Source organism: Panthera uncia, chromosome B1, assembly GCF_023721935.1.
Source record: "Panthera uncia isolate 11264 chromosome B1, Puncia_PCG_1.0, whole genome shotgun sequence".
In the NCBI taxonomy this organism is placed as follows: Eukaryota; Metazoa; Chordata; class Mammalia; order Carnivora; family Felidae; genus Panthera; species Panthera uncia.
This window is the reverse complement of record NC_064811.1, coordinates 147,166,400-147,178,388: the sequence shown is the minus strand read 5'-3', so window position 1 is coordinate 147,178,388 and position 11,989 is coordinate 147,166,400.

Below are 11,989 nucleotides of genomic sequence, written 5' to 3'. Positions count from 1 at the left end.
TGAGCAAGATAGAGATCCGCCACGTGAAGCTGGCATCCAAGTTGTCTGGTATCCTGTCCACCTGAACAGCCACTGAGGTCTCTCCCAGCCACCCCTCTCATGGCGGCCATAGAGCCTTTGGGGGAAGGAGCTGTGCTGGGGACTGTCAGAAACAGGAGGACCCACCTGAGGCTCCGCTTCAGTCCTCAGCCTGCCAGCGGGAGGAGTATAGTGCCCTGGATACCCCATCTTGCTCATGTCCCCACCTAAAAGCCAAGTCAAGGAGCCTGGGTGACTCAATCGTTAAGCATCCAATTCTTGATTTGAGCCCAGGCATGATCTCAGGGCAGTGAGATCGAACTCCACATGGGGCTCAGGACTGGGCATGAAGCCCACTTAAGATTTTCTCTCTCTCTCTCTCTCTCTCTCTCTGCCCATCCCCTGTGTGTGCTCTCTCTCTGTCTCTCAAAATACACATTTAAAAACTAAAAATATAAAAAAAATAATAAAAGCCAAAAGCCAATTCAAGTGCCTTTTCCCAAATAAAGCCTCAGATGGCTCTTCCAAACTTCACACAAAAAAAGTATAAAGACACAAAATAATAAATAACAAAGGAGAAATAAATTGACAAAATTTCGAAAACCATGAGTCCACGCTGTGTAATTCTATGAAAATAAATGTGAAAACCCAGCTAAAACTGTCAATTTCATACAAAATACATTTATCGAATTTGACCTTCTCTGTCCAGGTATTAGTTTTCCATTGCTGCCATAAAAAGTCACCACAAACTTGTGGCAGAAAACACCACGTATTTATTATTTTATAGTTCTTAAGACAGAAATCCACTATGGGTCTCATTGAACTAAAATCAACATGTCAGCAGGGTGGTTCCTTTTATGGAGGTTCTAGAAAAGAATCTGTTGCTGGCTCATTCACGTGTTGGTAGAAATTATTTTCTTGTGGGTGTATGAACAAGGTCCTTGTTTTCTTACTGGCTGTCAGTTAAAGGCTATTCCCTGCTTCTAGAAGCCACCCATATTCTTTGGCTCATGGTCCCTTAATCCATCTTCAAAGTCAGCAATAGTAAAACATTGTATCTCTCTGACCCAGCAAGAAAAAGTTATTTACTTTTAAATTCTCAAAAAAGTAGGCAGTTCAGGATAATCTCCTCATCTGGAGGTCCCTACCCTTAATCACATCTGCAAAAATAACCTAGTCATAGGTTCTGGGGGTTAGGGCATGGATATTTTGGGGGCCATTGTTCTCCTATCACAGATTCAAGTATGCATTTCTTATATATATATATATAAAAATTTTGGATTAAATTTCAAAAGAGAAATGGAGAACTGGCCCTCAAAAATGACCATGTGCAGATAGTTTCACAGGGGAGCTCAGTCAAACCTTCAAAGCGGAGATAATCCAATGTTATATAAATTTTTCTAAACATAGACGTTTCCAAAAATGCTTTTACAAAAAAGAAGTATCAATACATAAACCTAATAACATAGCATAGTAAAGAAAAACAGAAACCAATCTTACCTTGGAATATTGAGGCAAAAAATCTTAAGCAAAATATTAGGAAATAGAATCCAACCGCTCATTTAAAAATTAATATATCACGGGGGTGCCCAGGTTGCTCAGTTGGTTAAGCTTCCAACTTCGGCTCAGGTCATGATCTCACAGCTTGTGAGTGCGAGCCCCGCGTCGGGCTCTGTGCTGACAGCTCAGAGCCTGGAGCCTCCTTCATGTTCTATGTCTCCCTATCTCTCTGCCCCTCCCCTGCTCATGCTGTCTCTCTCTGTCTCTCAAAAATAAATAAACGTTAAAAAAATTAATATATCATGACCAGTTTATTACATGAATGCAAGAGTGATTTGATATTAAGACAGTGGCTCAGACAGTTAAGTGCCTGACTCTTGATTTCAGCTCAGGTCATGATCTCACGATTTGTGAGATTGATCTTTGCATTGGGCTCTGCACTGTCAGCGTGGAGCCTGCTTGGGATCCTCTCTCTCCCTCTCTCTGAGCCCCTCCCCCACTCATGCACGTGGGGGCACACTCTCTCTTAAAACAAATAAATGAAACTTAAAAAAAAAAGAAAGCCATTACTATGATCACCATCTGAAAAGATTGTTTAAAATTACTTGACTATGACATAGACACTGAAAAAAATGCAACTAAATTCAAAAGTCGTTTCTGATAAAATACTTCATAAAATAGAAAGCCATAGATGTTTCTTTAAATTAATAAAATAAATTTCCCTCAATCTTAAAGCCAGCATATTATTTATTATGTAGACACTAGAAGCATTTGCACTAAGATCCAGAATAAGGCAAAATGCCTGCTATTCTTTTTAACTATTTAACACAGAATCAGACTTACTAGCTAGTGCAATGAAACAGGAAAAAAGAATTTGAGATAAAAGAATCAGAAAAGAAATAAAATCATCTCTACTTTCACCTGGTATAATACTTTACTTGGAATATCTGAATCAATGATAAAATTATTATAAATAAAATAATTCAGTAACTTAGCAAGATACAAGATTATACAAAATTTTGCAGCCATAATATATATAAGTAATAACCAATCAGAAGATATAATGACAGAATAAAGACATCAACAAAAATAAAAATAAACATTTTGTAAATTAACAGTTATGTACAAACCCTATATGGGTGACATGGCAAACACCCTATAAGAAAAAAGGAAATTGAATGAATGGACTCTTCATTAGAATCACTGAACTGAAAACAGGTATCAGGTCTCCTCCTAGTTAATATGAATGTAATGTGATTTTCTAAAAAAATATATAAATGAGATTTTTTTTCTAGAATTAGATAAGTTGGCTCTAAAATCCATGTATGTATTCAAATGCATTTAAAATTATATGATAAGCCACTTATTAAAAAAAAAAAAAAAAAGCCAAGAGGAAACTAATTAGCTCTCCTATGTACCAAAACATGGCATATGAGCAAACAGCCAACCAAATACAACAGAAAGGAAAGTTTAAAAATAAACACAACTACATATGGAAATTTAGAATATAATTGAGACAGCATTTCACACCTGTGAGGACAAGATGAACTCTTTAATAAATAGTGTTGTGACAAATGGATAGTCATTTGGAAAAAGAAAATATGTAAGAGAAAAAAGATAAATGCCAATCTAGGAGAAAACACACAAAATGTATATCAAAGATAAAGAACTAATCTGGGGTGCCTGGCTGGCTCAGTTCTTGGGGTCATGTCTGAGCCCCATATTGGGTGTAGAGGTTACTTAAATAAATAAATAAATACACTAACTAGCTAACTAATTTTAAAAAAAAAAGAAGAAGAAGAAGAAGAAGCTAATCTTCCAAATATACAAAAAACTCTGGGCAAGGACGAGTAATTTTTTTTTTTTTATTTTCTTCCAGCTTTACTGGGGTGTAATGGACAAAATTTTAAATTATTTAAATTGAAATAATTACATTTAAAATGTTTGTTCATATTTGATTAAAATATGTTTATTCATTCTGAAAATGTTTATTGAGAACCTACTTCCTGTAAAGTTTACCACCTGAATTTGGGACGCGGGATAACAATGTGCGTGGACATCTCTGTTCAAAGTAGGAAAATCCCCTCGAAGGCCTTTCCACCTCAGGAGCATCAACTGCTCTACTAATATCTCACACATGTTTTTCATTTCACTATTTGCCTTCTTGAGGATCGTGGAATGCAGAATAAGCCACGAAAAGGACTATAAATACCCTTTGATATTTTAAGATAAGAAAAATATCCCTATTCATCATGATATTTATTTGAAAACTTGTAAAATGCAGTTCCTCAGGATAGTTTTATTAGAATATAAGGTCCTAATTTTAAAAGCAAATTTCAGTACCATCTTTTGTTTGCAACCAGTAAAGTAGTCAATTATGTGTTACTTTAACCCTGATTTTAACTTGAAATATCTAATAGGACAGTAATTGCATTATTCTCAATTCAATATTGGCCTCTGTATTTTATGTCACTCACAGCTCTAAGAATTCGGAGCTTGGAGTCCTCCATTATTTCTTACTCAAACATACAGAGTTCAAGTTGCTTAATATCTTATTTAATAATTTTAGTTAAACAATGGTAACGAAATTGTTACAGTTTTCCCTCCTAATGGGTTATTCTTTTTACCATAAAGGGAGTCCAGGAGACAAGGGCAACGTAGGCTTCCCAACTGACAAGAGAACTATACCCACTTTTGTATTATTTACACAACAATGATCAAGGCCCAGGGCATTTCCTGGGGATTAATCGCTGACTGGGAGATTGGCTGAAGGCCATTAACTTGAGGCAGTCATTAATTTTCTTTAGAAAACCTGGTTTAAAGTCATTATTTTGATTATAAGATCAATAACACACACCCCTCATCACCACCACCACAAGGAACTCACTGGAAATAACTTATTTTCTGGAATTTTTCGTAAGTACCTTCAATCTGTAGGTTTGAAGAAAATATTTTTAAAGAAATGCCACTGAAACCAACTTAGTAACATTGACAAGCCTCATCACCTAATCATCAACGTCATGTACATCTGTAATGGTTTCCTGTCTGCCCTGATTTAGGAGTCAAGCTAAAAATAAAGTCTCTCTCTCTCTCTCTCTCATTCTCTCTCTCTCTCTCCCCACCCTTGCTCTCTTCCTCCTTCCCATCCTCCTTTGCTCCCTCCATTCCTCCTCCCCTCTCTCTTTCCCCCTTTCCTTCCTAGCGGCTTTTTTCAGCAAGTTTCCACTGAAGGTATAAATCTGCAAAAGCAGCTTGTGGTGGGGCACACAATGTACAAATTATTGGAGAGCAAGTGGAATTATGACTCTACAGTGTTCCTCAGAAATAAATGTGTGTGTGAAAGGACTGTTCCTTCTTAGCAACTTAACTGGAATGGATCTAAGAAAACTGGAATTCACGCCATTAAGTAGGCCTAATTTGCCTTGTCACTGCTTGGATGGTCTGAACACTGAGACCAGCAGGAGGAGGACCCTGACCCAAACCCCAGTCCAGGAAGTCAAGAGCACCAAAAGGCATTGGAGCCCTGAAAGAAGCAAGAAAACATATTGTAAAATAAATGCTAAAGAACCTTAGGAACTGCATTTCAGCACAGGAAAGTGTATGATTAGGGCAGCACCACATCAAGCAGGGGGGGAGTTCTCTCCATCGATGCTCTAGTTCAGACCTATTTAGAGATTTAGTTCAGATCATCCCTCTTCTGCCTCTCAAAAGTCCCTACATTTTTTTAGGCTAGGAGAAGAGTACAACTAACTTCCTAAACAGTAAATATGATAGTTAAAGAAATTGCATCAATCCATTTTCCTCATCTTTAAAATAGGGATAATGTGAATTACATTCTCATGTGCCATTCAAGGGCAAGGTATTATTATTTCATGTAGTAAGAATGACTAGTCACCTAAGATGCACTAGAAACAGCACGTGAGGCATGATATGCAATTGGAGCCCCCACCCACCTTCTTTCTCTTGATCTCATTTCCATTCCAGCCACTCCTTACCCTTGAAATAAGCGATACTGTCATATTCTCACCTGTCAATGAGCTTACATCACTTCCTTGTAGATCCATCTCTTGGAGGCTATGACATAGCTCTATGTATCAGGTACTTCCTTCCCTCCTTCCCTTATCTCTATTCCTCCCACCCCCACTAACCCTCCACCACCACCACTGTGTATATTCAGTGCACAGACAGGGAGAAGTGGTGAGTCAGGAAAAGCAAAAGAAAAAAGGCTTTGAGAGTGAAAGGCAGAAATAATTGGTTGGTGCTGAACTCCTGAGGTTAATGGACATCCATCCTTCCCACAAGTAAGGAAAATCTACAGTAAGTGACTGAGCTGATGAGAAATACAAAAATAAATTTAAAATAATCCCCATTCCTTAGGAGCTTACAATCCATTAACAGAAAAAAAAAAAAAAAAAAAGAATACAAATTGTTGTAGCATGAATTAGTAGGCAATAAGAACCATGTGATAGACCATAGTCTATGAGTGATTTGTTAGTTTTGTGTTTACTTCTGGTTGGGAGAATCGAGGAGAACTTCATGAAAAAGATGACTAAATAATCAGAGACTGCCTTACAAGCAAAGAGAACAGCTTAAGGTGTCAAGGATAAAAATATGGGGGGATTGTCTGAGAATCATGAACACTCTGACTCATCTAAAGCATGCAGAGTACAAAAACACTGTGAGACATAACTAGTATAGATTGAGGTCAAATAAATCATAGAGGTCTCAAAAGGCCAGCTAAGAAATCCTGGGGAAAGAATGAAAAATTTGAATAAGATAATGATGTGAAAAGAGTTGTATGTTAAAATCAATCAAATATCAAGAGATGTTTAGAATGGATTGAGGGGGAAAATTGGATATGAGTCAATTATGACACAATTTAAATAGTTCAAAGCTGAGCTATCTAGACTTGTAAGTCATGTAGCATCAGTAGGAACTGAAAGGAGATTAATAAAAGAGCCAGTGAGTAGATGTAGGCTATTGGCAAGGTCCTATCTTTCATGTTGGGTGGTACTTCACTTAATTATTGTCATTATTATTATTTTAAAACAGAAGAACAAACAAATAAATAAATAAAGTGTGGGGGGCACCTGGGTGGCTCAGTCAGTTAAGCTCTTGATCTCAGCTCCACTCCGACTCTTGATCTCAGCTCAGGTCTTGATCTAAGGGTTGTGAGTTTAAGCCCCATATTTGGTTCCACCCTGGGCATGGAGCCTACTTTAAAAATATTTTTAAAAAATAAAATAAAATGTGGCCAGGAATGCACCAATGATGAAAGTGTTGTGAACCAAGGATTATAACTAATCTGTGTCCCTAAAACTTAAAAAATAATAACAAAATTTCTTCAGGAGGGAAACGCCCTGAAGAATAATACTGTCCCCTTGAGGGAAATGGCTTACTCCACCAGAAATAAAAGGGGGGAGGGGGGAGGGCCTCAGGGTACAAATAAACCTGGCCCCGAATTCTGGCTCTTCTCTTTACAAACTCAATGACAGAGTCACCACCTTAACTTCTTTAAGTTTCTTTGTTCTCACTGGGAAAATAGAAACATTTATACCTACTTTCAAAGACATTGTGATACTTAGATGATAACAGTGTTTTTTGGCAAATACTAGATGCTCAGTAAAGGGTGATTGATTACATAGGTGTAACAACTATATGTGATTGATTACAGTATAGAGGGAAATGAATAAACATAGGTGATTGATTACAGTATAGAGGGAAATGAATAAAACATTATTCCAAGGCTTTGAGCCTAGATAGATGGCTAAAAATAATCATGTTATTCATGGAAATATAAAAGTCAAGAAGTATGAAACAAATTTTAGGAAGATTTTTCCATTTTATCAGTTTTCATCTTATACAACCTATATAAATCCCATACCATCACTAGAACATTCAAATATTTGAAGACATAAAAGCCAAAATATATTAAAATATAATATAATTCATATTTAATGAAATACATAAACCCACATATCCAAGACATGTCATGATCAAGTAACTTAAAATCTTTGTGATAGGAAGGTCTTGAAAGTAGCCAGAGAAAAAATATATTACACAAAAAGAAACTAAGATAAAGATGACATCAGATTTCTCATCAGAAAAAGACAACCCAGAAGATAGTGGAAAAACATCTTTAAAGTTCTAAAAGGGGAAAAAAAAAAAAAACGGTCAACCTCAAATCCTTTATTCAGCAAAACAACAGTAAACTAAACACACTTTTCAAATATACAAAAGCTGAAAGAATTCATCACTAACACAGCTGAAGTTCAAGAATTGATACAGAAAGTCTGTCAGTCAAAAGAAAAATATCAAATGGAAATCATAAGCTACACAAAGTAACAAAAAGCACCAAAAATGGCAATGACGTGTTTTTTAATTACTTTTTTCTTATCAGTTAAGTATCTTTATATTTTTTAAAGTTTATTTATTTTGAGAGAGAGAGAAAGAGCAAGCACAAGTGGGGGGTGGGCAGAGAGAGAGGGAGAGAGAGAATACCATATGGACTCCACACTTGAACTTGAAGCCATGAGATCATGATCCAAGCTGAAATCAAAAATATATGACAATAATGACAGAAAGGCTGGGAGAAGAAAATGTGATAAAGATTTTATATAGTATGTAAAGCAGTATAATATCATCACTAGAAGTTAGAATATGATAAATTTAAAGATGTTTACTATAAACACCAAAGCAACCACTAAAATCACACAACAAAGAGTTCTACCTAATAAATCAACAACAAGAATTAAAGGGAGCAATAAAATATTCAATAAATCCAGAAGAACACATTTAAAAAAAGATGACAAAGGAGAATAATGAACAGATAGAGCAAATAGAAAGCAAATATCAGGATTTAAACTCCACTATATTAATAGTCTCATTAAAATGTTAGTGTTCTACACACACGAGTCAGAGACAGTGATTGATTAGATTAAAAAAAAAAAAGAAACAAAATACTCAATTCTGTATATTGCCTATCAAAAAAATTAAACATAAATAAAAATTGATTAAAATTAAAAGAATGAAAAAGATGTACTATGTGAACAGAAATCAAAAGATGGGGGTGTCTGGGTAGCTCAGTCAGTTAAATGATTGGTTCTTGATTTTGACTCAGGTCATGATCCCACGATTCATGAGATGGAGTCCTGCCGTCGGGGTCTGCACTGACAGTACAGAGCTTGTTTGGGATTCTCTGTCTCCTTCTCTCTCTGCCCTTCCCCTGCTCATGATCTCTCACTCTCTCTCAAAAATAAATAAACATTTAAAAAAGAAATCAAAAGATGGGACACCTATATTATATAGGATAAAGTAGATTTCAAAGCATGGAACAAAGATATACATTATTTAGATAGAAAGGTCAATTCATAATGAGGACATAATAACAAAACATCAAAACACATGAAACAAAAACTGATACATCTGCAATAAAAAAGGGACAAATTCACAATTATATTCAGAGATTTCAACAATCTCAATAATTGTTACAATCATTAAACAGAAAATGAGTAAGGATATAGAAGAGTTAAAGAACACTACCAATTTGACCTCAACTGGTACTTTTAGAACAACCCATTCAATACTACAGTAGAATACACATTTCCTTCAAGTGCACATGAAACATTTTCCAAGGTATATATTTTAGATCACAAAACATGTCTCCATGATCCAAACCATACAAAGTATTTACTCTGGGCGCAATAAAAATAGATAAGGAATCAATTATCTGGAAAATTCTCAATTATATTGAAACTAAGCAACATGCTTTTAAACAAACCATGGGTCAAAAAAAAAAGGAAATTAATAATCATGCTGGATCAAAAACACAACATTTTAAAATTTGTGAGATGCAGCTAAAGCAATATTTAGAAGTAAATTTATAACACCAAACACCTATCTTAGAACAGAGGAGACCTCAGATCGATGACTCAACTTCCATGTTAAGAAACTAGAGGGCCACCTGACTGGCTCAGTTGGTAGAGCATGAGATTGTTGATCTCGAGGTTGTGAATTTGATTCCCATGTTGGTTTTAGAAATTACTTAAAATAAAATCTTAAAAAAAAAAAAAAGTAGAAACAAAAAGACAAATACATACCAAAGTAGAAGAGAGGAAATAAGGAAATAATTTTAAAAATCAAACTAGAAATCAATGGAATAAAATATAGAAAATCAAAGAAAAGATTAATAAAAATAAAAGCTGCTTCTTTAAAAAGATAAATAAAATCGATAAATTGCTAGCTGGACTAATGAGAAGAAGGAAAGGGAGAATACACAAGTTACCAATATCAGGAATGATAGAGATGACATCACTATATATCCTACAGATATTAAAGAAAAATAAGGAAATATTAAGAACATTATGCCAACATTTGACAATTCAGATAAAACGGACATATTTCTTTAAAGATACAAACTACCAAATTTACTCAAGAATAAATAGATAGCCTAAATAGCCTATTAAATAAATTGAATTTATAATTAAAAACTTCTCACAAACAAATAAACAAAAGCTTCAGGCTCAGATGGTTTCACTAAAGAATTCAATCAAGCACTTAAGAAAAAAAATGTATCAAGTCTACACAAACTCTTCCACAAAATTGAACAGGAGGCAATGCTTTCCAACTCATTGCATGAGGTCAGAAGTTCTCTGGTATGAAACCCAGAAAGACATTATAACAGAGGAGACCTATAAACCAATATCCTACATGCACATAGATGCAAAAATTCTAAATAAAATTTTAGCAAATCATACATAATACATAAAATAGCATAAAATGCTTCAAGGAAAGCAAGGTTTGGTTTAACATTCAAAAATCCATAAATGTAATTCACCACATTAACAGACTAAAAAATAAAAATCATATTGCCATCTCAACAAGTTCATAAAGAGCAGTTGAGAAATATTAAATAAGCATATCTGCTGAAAACTCTTAGCAAAGAAGAACTCAAAGGGAATTTCCTCAACTTGAAAACTTACAGCTTTCCAGAAAACTTACAGCTAATATCATACTTAAGGCAGAAAGACTGAAAGCTTTCTCCCTATCATATGGGAAAAGGCAGTAATGCCCCCCTTACCATATCTATTCAGCACTGTACTGGAAGTTTAAGTCAGTTCAATAAGGCAAATAAAAGAAATAAAAGGTCTCCAAACTGGAAAAGAAAAAGTTGCCTCTATTTGCAGAAAAATGATTATCTACATAGAAAATCCTTCAGGAATTTCAAAAACAAAACAACAACTGGAGCCAATAAGTGAATTTAACAAGGTTTCAGAATACAATATTTTATTTGTACACACTAACAATGAATAATTAAAAACTGAAATTTTAAAAACAATACAGTTTACAAAATGCAAAAAAGAACTTTGGTCAATGCCTCATTAAAATCTGTGGAATGCATCAAAAGCAGTTATAAGAAGGAAACTCATAGCAATGCAGGTCTATCTCAACAGACAAGAAAAGAATAATTAAATCTGGCAATAAATATATGCCTACAAATTTATAATTATTTTAAATATACATGGACTAAATTCTTCAATCAAAGACATGGAGTGGTTATATGGGGAAAAAAGAACAAAAGACTCACCTCCTTTGTAAGGACACACACAGACTGAAAGTGAAGGGATGGGAAAAGATATTTCAGGCAAACCAAAAGAAAGTGGGGTAGCTATACTTATATTAAATAAACTAGACTTTAAAACAAAGATGGTAATAAAGGACAAAGATGAGCATTACATAAGGGTCAATACAGCAAGAACATATAACATTTATAAATATTTATGCACCCAACATAGAGGCAAATAAATATATAAAGCAAATATTCACATACCTAAAGAGAGAAATCCACACCAATACAATAATACTAGAAGACTCTAATACCCTACTTACATAAGTGGATAGACTATACAGACAATAAATCAATAAGGAAACATCAGCCTTAAATGATACATTAGACCAGATGAACTTAATATATACAGAACATTTCACCCAAAAGCAGCAGAATACACATTCTTCTCAAGTGCACATGGATCATACTCCAGGATAGATTATATGTTAAGCCACAAAACAAATCCCAACAAATTTAAGATTAAAATCTGTCAAGCACTGGGATGCCTGGGTGGCTCAGTCGGTTAAGCGTCCGACTTCGGCTCAGGTCATGATCTCACACTCCGTGAGTTCGAGCCCCACATCAGGGTCTGTGCTGACAGCTCAGAGCCTGAAGCCTGCTTCAGATTCTGTGTCACCCTCTTTCTCTGCCCCTCTCCTGCTTATGCTCTGTCTCTCCCCCTTCTCTCTCATTAAAAAAAAATGTTTATTTAAAAAAAAATTTTTTTAATAAAATCTGTCAGCCCCTTTTCAGACCATAATGACATGAAACTGGAAACACAAAAAGAAAACTGGAAAAATCACAAATATGTGGAGATCAAATAATATGTCACTGAACAACAAATGGATCAATTAAGAAATCAAA